The sequence below is a fragment of the Neofelis nebulosa genome, chromosome 4, assembly GCF_028018385.1.
Source record: "Neofelis nebulosa isolate mNeoNeb1 chromosome 4, mNeoNeb1.pri, whole genome shotgun sequence".
NCBI classification, from domain to species: domain Eukaryota; kingdom Metazoa; phylum Chordata; class Mammalia; order Carnivora; family Felidae; genus Neofelis; species Neofelis nebulosa.
The window spans coordinates 109233491-109241779 of record NC_080785.1 but is presented as its reverse complement, the minus strand read 5'-3'; the positions used below and the strand labels follow the sequence as shown (position 1 = coordinate 109241779).

The window sequence follows — 8289 nt, the reverse complement described above, 5'->3', positions numbered from 1 at the left end:
TTCATTCTATCTACCCTGCCGCATCTACCTTGACAGAAGCCTACTCATCTCTTCTGATGGACGTTGCTACATATCAGTTCTGATACAGAGAGATGATTCCTAACCTTCTTGTAGAGAACCACTGATTAAAGAAGCTCAGATGCCCATCTCAGCTTCCTTGGACCCAGGAATAACAATGGGAAAGAGTGCAGACAGATATGGACCCTTTCTTCCTCTGTATAAGGAACCAGCATTCAAAGAGTTGAAAAAAAGGAGTATCTGCTCAGAGAAAATGACTAACATTTACCAAAGTCCTGTACTGGCAGTGTCTGAGGTTCTCTCCAGTGTGTTTCTGTTCTTTACATTACTATCATGCTCCCCCCATTTTGCTAGTAGAGAAGAAAATAAATTCCGTAAAGTTCTTGTACCTTTATTGCTGCCATTCTTGTTTTCAAACTTATTGATAAACGATGTTAATGACTTGACTTTTACATCACAAATTCTCAACAGTAAATGCACATTAGAAGAACCTAGGAACCTACAGCCTGAGTCCCATCCCTACAGATTTTGATTTAATTCATCAGGACTGGAACCTGCGCATTGTTATTGTTTTTAAATTTCTCCAGATGATTATAATTTACAGCTAATGTTGAGAAGCATTATTTGATGTGAATAGCAACCAAAATTTTGTTATTATATTAGAATTATGAACAGCTGTTAGGAACCATTTTAGTTTAGCTTCATTTCCAAAGCAGTAATATTTTAAAGAAAAGCCTCTGGGGGCACCTGGGTGGCCCATTGGTTGAGCATCCGAATTCCTTTCAAGTCCTGTCCTCCTGGTTCATGAATTTGAGCCCCAGGTTGGGCTCTTTGTTGAGAGCTCGGAACCTAGAGTCTGCTTCATATTCTGTGTGTGTCTCTCTCTCTGCCCCTCCCTGCTGACACTCTGTCAATCTCTCTCTCTCAAAAATAAATAAACATTAAACAATTTTTAAAAAGGAAAGCCTCTAAAAGTTTAACTCATGAAGACATCGTTACCTCACAGGAAAGTCTATTTCTTTGGTTTCCTTTTTAACATTAAATCTTTAGAGAAAGTTCCCGATATATTTCAAAGTATCCATGTACACGACTGCTCATGACAGCACTGTTTTTCTTAATAAGTTCAATAATACCGACAATAAAGAAGTGGAGTTACACACACAAACACAGAGAAAGAGAAAGAGAAAGAGAGGGAGGAGAGAGAAGGAGAAAGGAAGACACCAACTAACTCACATAAATGGGAATAGGGAGAATGCCTTCAGTGTAAAATACTTTACGGATGTACTTATAGGCATATATGTACATGCATAATACCTTTTTGAAGAACACTGTAAAGGGTGGTTTCTAGAAATATAAGGTTAGGCTTTTATTTCTAGTATATACCTTTTTAATTCTTTCTATATTCTAATCATTTGTATGAACTGGTTTCATATATTTCAACTAGGAGAGACTATTTGGATAATGGGATAACAAATCATTTGTTTCTTTTTTAGAAGTTTTCAGTATTCTCCCAATACTGATGTGCAATTAGCTACCCACACTCTTCCTTGTGCTACCGTTTGGAGGTGATGAAGTTACCAGTCTTCTACATGATGGCCCATTAGCTATTTTAAAGAAAACGACAATGTTTTCCTTTGGTGGAAACTCATTTCAGATTTTCTTCATATTCTTTTGAAGACTGTACAGTGTGTTTAGTATTAATGTGCTGGTATTAAAGGATATGAAAATAATTTCACTAATTTGTGCCATGAAGAAGCTTACATTCGATCAAGGAGATAAAAATAAAAACATAAATAAAAAATAAAAAGTAGTAATTTCATTGCAAGTTCATTTGTAAACAGAGGAAACATTCTCTCAAGATGGTGAGCAACCAACACAGGGAGTGTAAAATTGGCAAATGGGCATGGAACGTGTTTCTCAAAATTTACTTTTCAAGTTAACAGAATTTTGATGTGTTATTTTAGTTCAATTTTACAACAGTATCAGATATTATTATCCCCAATTTATAACTTCATAAGTAGCAGCTCACGATATAATGGCTTTAAGGTCTTTTCTTCTCTGACCATGTTCTGATTCATCAATGTTGCTCTACAATAGCCAAGAATTAAATATACTTTCTAAATATGGTCTGATCAGTGCACAGGCAAGTGACACTACTGAGTCCACTGATTTTAGCACTAATATCTCTGATAATTTGTTCCAGAGTGAAGAGAGTGGAAGGAAAAATAGAGTTGATAGAAGCAGTTGGGTATATGGAGAAAGAAACAGCAAAGCCTGCCTGGAAGACTCAATGACGGCTTCAGAGAGCAGGCAGTGTTGGCTTGAACTGAGATTTGAAAAGCAAGGTTGAGTATTCCGGCCATAAATAGTGGGGTCTTCATTCCAAGCACAGGGAGTAATACAACCAGAATACTACCTGTTTAGACACTATGGATGCTTTCCACATTGTGTACAGTCACAAGAACAGGAACAAAGGGGCAAATGGGAGTGAGGTTTGAAAGGGAGATAGAGGACTGACCATTATTATCTTGGGAATTTGGATATGATTGTATAGGCAATTAATATAACAACATAATAACTCATTTTATGTCCTGGAGAAAGACCTGTGTATTTTCCAGACATTAAAAAGGAATGAAAACATGTATAATAGAGATGCGCTCAGCTAAAATAAAACATCACCTAAATATCAGTAGTTTTTAAGTTGAAATGACAATTTCATACTTTTGTAATTTTTACTCCCCATCAGGAACACAGTTACACACTTTTGTGAGAAACAATGGTCTTTTTCATTAAGCTATGCATGATATAGAAGAGTCAACAGGTGCCTAACATGACTGCTTGCGGTTAGGATCACTTTCAAATTTATTTTGGCATAGTATTTCCATCAGAAAATTCTAAGTCAATAATTTTTCAAAAAATTTGTACTTCTATTACAGGCCATTTATTGCAGGCTGTTTACTATGATTTTTTGCTTACAATTTCTTGCCAAATGAAAAGCCCTAACTTAGCTTCTCCCGAACAATTTCAAGCTTTAGCTTCTATAGTACAGCTGTCTACTGCATATCCTAAAATTGGTATCCCTACTGGGAACAACAGGAGACCATGGTGAGGAAAGAAAACACACAGCAATATGTATGAAAAGAGGCTTTTTTTGTCTCTTGGTTTTAATGTTCTTTAAGATAGCATACTGGTTTCCTCTGATGCAAGAAGATTCCTCAAAAGACACTAAATTTAGAGTCTTTAAACAATATTCTGCTCTATGAAATTCTTATCAAACATTCATTGTTGAGATTTTTAAAATATGGGTTAATAAGTAGTTTCAGACAATAGCAGAACAAAACTACTTATTTTATATTTGGAATATAAGACGAAATTGTATTTGTGTGATACAATGTTAGGGACTATACTGGTTATTTTTACTTGATAGAAGTATGATTTATAGTGTCTTTATGTAGATTGTGATTGTTTCATGTTTTATTGTCAAATTTCCTTGGCTAATAAAGCCACAGATAATGAAGCTGGCACAAGAGATCATTGTCTAGAGTTTTCAAGGTCAATATGTCAATTAAGATCCATGAGCTACTCATTAGGACCGGAAAAAAATGAACATGCTGAGCAAGAGGAGATTACAAGTCTGGGATATCAAACATCTGTATTGACTTATGACAGCGTCAAGTTCTCCCTTTTGTGAAGTGATTTAGAGGGGCAAATTACTTTTTCACTAATTTGACAAAGATGACACTTTTTAAAGCTTCCTAATATAGGTTCAAAGATGCTTCATCACATACATCCATAAACCATGATACATATATTGCATCAAATTCTCCAAGTACATATTGTCCATTTCATCTAGCAGAAGCATTAATTTATTTCCTTCATTCATTTGACAAAGACTTATAATTTCCTGAGTATGTACTGTGAATAAAGTTCTGGGTTAGCCAGAGGAGAGGGGGAAAAATGAGGTAACCACGATTTCTGTCTCAAATACCCTACAGAGATAGATACTAAGCAATTAAATACATGATCAGTTAATTATAGCTGGTATAAGTGTCACAAAGGGAAAGTGCATGATGTGAGAACATACAATTATTATCATATAGGACCTTCAATGAGAGAATCATGTGGTATGAACATATCCACAGAACATAGATATTAATTTACTAACTAAATATAATTGAATATGTATTTATTGAGAACCCACTATATTCCATTCATTCTGTGGGGGTTAAGGATGTAAGAAAATCATACAATGTAATTGGGGAAACAGACATATGTACAGAAAAATGCTAAAAGCTACAGAAGCACAGATAAAAGGTGGTCCCTGAGATTTAAAAAAGAAGAAGAAAAATACTTGAAAGAGAGAACTGGTTCATTCATTTAATAAAATATTTATTAAACATTTATCATTTTTCCAACTTGGTGCTTGGTGTTAGGGACTTATGTCAATAAAATATAACCCCTGTCTGTAAATGACTCACTTTCTACAGCAGTGGTCGAAACCAGGATGGTTTTCTCCTCAGGGGACATATGACAAAGTCTGGAGACATTTTTTTTTTTTGTCATAACTGGGGAGGGGGCACTACTGTCATCTAGTGGATAGAGACCAGAGATACTGTGAAACAGCCTACAATACAAAGAACAACACCCCCAGTGATGAATAATTATATATTCCCAAATGTCAATAGTACCAAGGTTGATAAACCCTTGAGAGCCACAGAGAAATAAGTAACCAATTACAATGCAGTATTATTAGTGATGAAATTGGGCTGTGTTTTAAAAGACTAAGGAAAGTAAAGGAATAAATGTGATGCATTAAGGAGAGTAGGCAAGGAAAATCATTTAACATAGTACACTATTATTGCAAATTTTGGTGAGATCCTGGAAATGCCTGTCAAAATGAAGATAGCAAGGTTAATATAGAATGGATGTGAGAGGGTTTTTGAGAGGTAAAACAAACGTTAATTTATGAAGCAATTATATGATGAAAGTTTGTGAGGTTGAAACAGATGGAAGAAGCAGATGGAAGAGTCAATGCTTTCCTTACAATTTGTTTTGTTTGGGTGGTAGGTTAGATGGTGTTAACATTAATATATATCAGGACAAAGGTGAAAGACAGTTTTGAAAGATATTAATAATGATAATAAAAATAATACTTACATGTTACATGTCAAAGAGTATGTTAGTCACAGCAAACTATTAAATGTGTCATAACCCTTGTTAGGGAGGTAGAGCTATTTAAAGTAAGTAGTTATCTCTAATTTTTAAGAAAGGGCAAGAGAGATTAAATACATCACTCAAGGTCCCATTGCTTATTTGTGGCAACATCCAAACTCCAATTGATATTTACCTTCTGAAGCCAGTGTTGTCAACCTCTATGCTCTACTGGATAAGGAAAGAGAGACTGTAGACCATCTAGGTGGAGTTTTCACAGTTTGGATTTAGATTGCTTGGGTTCTCCAAAAAGTGAAACCTGGCATAAAAGTTTATATACTGCCAGTTTCTTAGGGAATACAATTCCAGGGAAGCAGAAGTGAGGAGAAATTTGAGTGAGACATAGATATACGGAGAGCAAACATTCAATTTTAAGTCAAGCACACTTGATGGTTTGATTGCTGGAATGTCTTCTAAGAGACCATCCTAACTGTTGCATTTCAGGATAGCCCATGGATAAGACAAAAGGGAGAATATTCACCACCTCTCAACAACATTCGTTAAAAATTTGCTCTAAAAACTTTTAACTCTTCTGCCTTTCCTACATTGCTCATCTAGAGATACCAAGTGGGTGTCAGTGGCAACAGAGATGTCTTGAGGCAGGAGGCAAGAAAGATTCAGCATGAATGGAAGATAAAACACAATGAGTTGTGCCAGTGAGAATCAATCACAAGGAAAGCTAATGCAAAATAAGAGGCCAAGCCCTGAAACAAATACAACTGGGAAGCTATGCAATGGTGTGTACGAAATAGCTGACCTATCTGCTCTAAATATTACCAGCTTTGTTGCGCTCAAGTTATTTCCCCTTCTGGGGTCTTAATTTTCTCATCTTCAAAACGGAGAAAATCATGGTACCTATCCAGTAGTATTGAGAGGACTGGAGGATTTAATATATATTAATAATTTAAAACAGAATGAACATAAACACCAAATGCATTTATCATTTATTATTGACATCACCATCATCGTTGTTGAGAAGGAGAATATCAGCCCCTTAATAGCCACAAATGGGCTGAGTCTAACAGCAAGGCCTGGGTGTTGTTAGAGCTGGCCTGGCACCCACAGTTAAGGGTATAATGTCCTCTTGTTGAATATAAATTATCTCGGACAAAACACGAAGATCCAACAATGTCACTTTGTGACCATGATGAAGTGAGACAAAAAAACAAAAACTTAATTGATCAAATAGAGAGTACAATAGTCAATACTCCAAAGAGTATTTGAGAAAAATGGATAAAATAGAAGACAGATTACACTGGGCAAATTGATGAGCAGCAGATGGGGAAATCAATCATTTTTAAAGTATGAATGTGAATAAGACAGAGATGGGAATTTAACTTGAGGAAAATGTAGGGTTGCAGGAGAAATTACGTATGACAGGGAGAAGTAAACAGTTAGTTTGCTTTAAGAAAGGCTCTGTGGGAAAGAAGTGTTTGCAGATCCAAGAAAGAGAGGGGAAATCTGATGAAGTAAGTTCTTAAAGTACATAGAAAGGAGAGATAGCAAGAAAATCATTGGAAAACTAACCCTAAGAAGGAAAAGGTATTTCATTCTCTGAAATTGGAGGAGAAAGTGAGATAAATCCTAGTATCACTGAATATGAAGAATCTGTGATAGAGGGTAAAGAGGGGCAGCAAAGAAATTTCATGACTGTTGACTTGTTTCCTCACTGAGGAAATAATCCAAGACATCTGTTGAAGTTAAAGGATAGTAGCTTGGTAACACTGGGGCAGCCACAACAAAAAAGGGACCTGGAGCCAACAGGAAAGAAAAAGGTATCAGACATTAATAAGTATGCAGCCAACACTTCCTTTTGTGGGCTACAGTGAGAGTGGAAAGTGCGCCCCAAAGGCCTCAGGCACACTGGGAGAGTACAAGGTGATAGAGCACTGCCTGCCTACCCCAAATGCCATACTCTGCTCCTCTATCACGTGCACATCTTTGTACATAATCATGCTGTCAACAAGTCCCACTTCTGGTACTTTGTGTCTCAGCTGAAGAAGATGAATATATCTTCAAGGGAAATTGTCTACTAGGGACAGGTGTTTCAGAAATACCCCATGTGGGTCAAGAACTTTGGCACCTGTCTGTGCCATGACCCCCCAGTGGCACTCACAATATGTACCAAGAGTACTGGACCTGACCACTGCAGGTGCTGTTACCCAGTGCTACTGAGACATGGACACCTGGCATTGCACCTGGGCCCACTCGATCCAGATTATAAAGGTGGAGGAGACTGCAGGCAGCAAGTGCCTACCAGCAGCCAACCAACTCCATGACTCTATAATCAAGTTCCCACTGACCCACCGGGTCTTGCATGGCCAATAGAAGCCATGCTTTACCATGAAGAGGCCCAAAATCTTCTTTTAGATACAGAGCTTCCCTGTCCCTAGGTCTGCCCAAAGAAATGCCTTGGGAAAACCAAAAACCCAAAAAGCCAAACAAACAAACAAACAAACAAACAATAAAACCTAAACAAAACAAAACAGAGAGAGAGAGAGAGAGAGAGAGAGAGGGAGAGAGAGAATGCAGTTAAGGCAGAAGATTCTACACTCATAACCCTAAAGGATCTGATCAGTATAGCTATGTCATGTTTCTGTAGAAGTCCTAAGCATCTGAGATGACAAGGAGACACATAAAATTCTTGGATCAATCCCTGTTATCAATGGCAAGTTTTCTGTGGTGAAAGGTGAAGAGGAACAAACGAATAAAAAGTCTTAAGCGAGCACAATTGAAATGAGCGATGACTGTGTCCAGGCCACATAAACAGGAAAACAAAGCCTGCTACAGAATGACCCATTAAAGGAGCTCAATTTCTAGGTCACTGGAGATAGGGAATGGAGAAGACAGGTGGAGATGTAAGGGTGGGGTGGGGTGGGGGATGGCAGCTACGCTCAGTAGCAGTGCCACCGAAGGAATTTGAAGGTTGGAAAGGTAGAGGGTTTCAGATAAAGAGTTTTAAGATTTTGGAAACCAAACAATTATAAAAGATAGTGAGATGCAGACAATGATCTAGAAATTTGTCCTTGAAGTTGGGCAGTGTTATGGAGGGAAGTAACT

General features: G+C 37.2%; 1 pseudogene; it reads left to right on the top strand.

Annotated features, from left to right (window-relative positions):
- The first annotated feature begins 7023 nt into the window (after nucleotides 1-7023).
- Nucleotides 7024-7599, top strand: LOC131508575 (large ribosomal subunit protein eL20-like; annotated as a pseudogene).
- The last annotated feature ends 690 nt before the right edge of the window (nucleotides 7600-8289 follow it).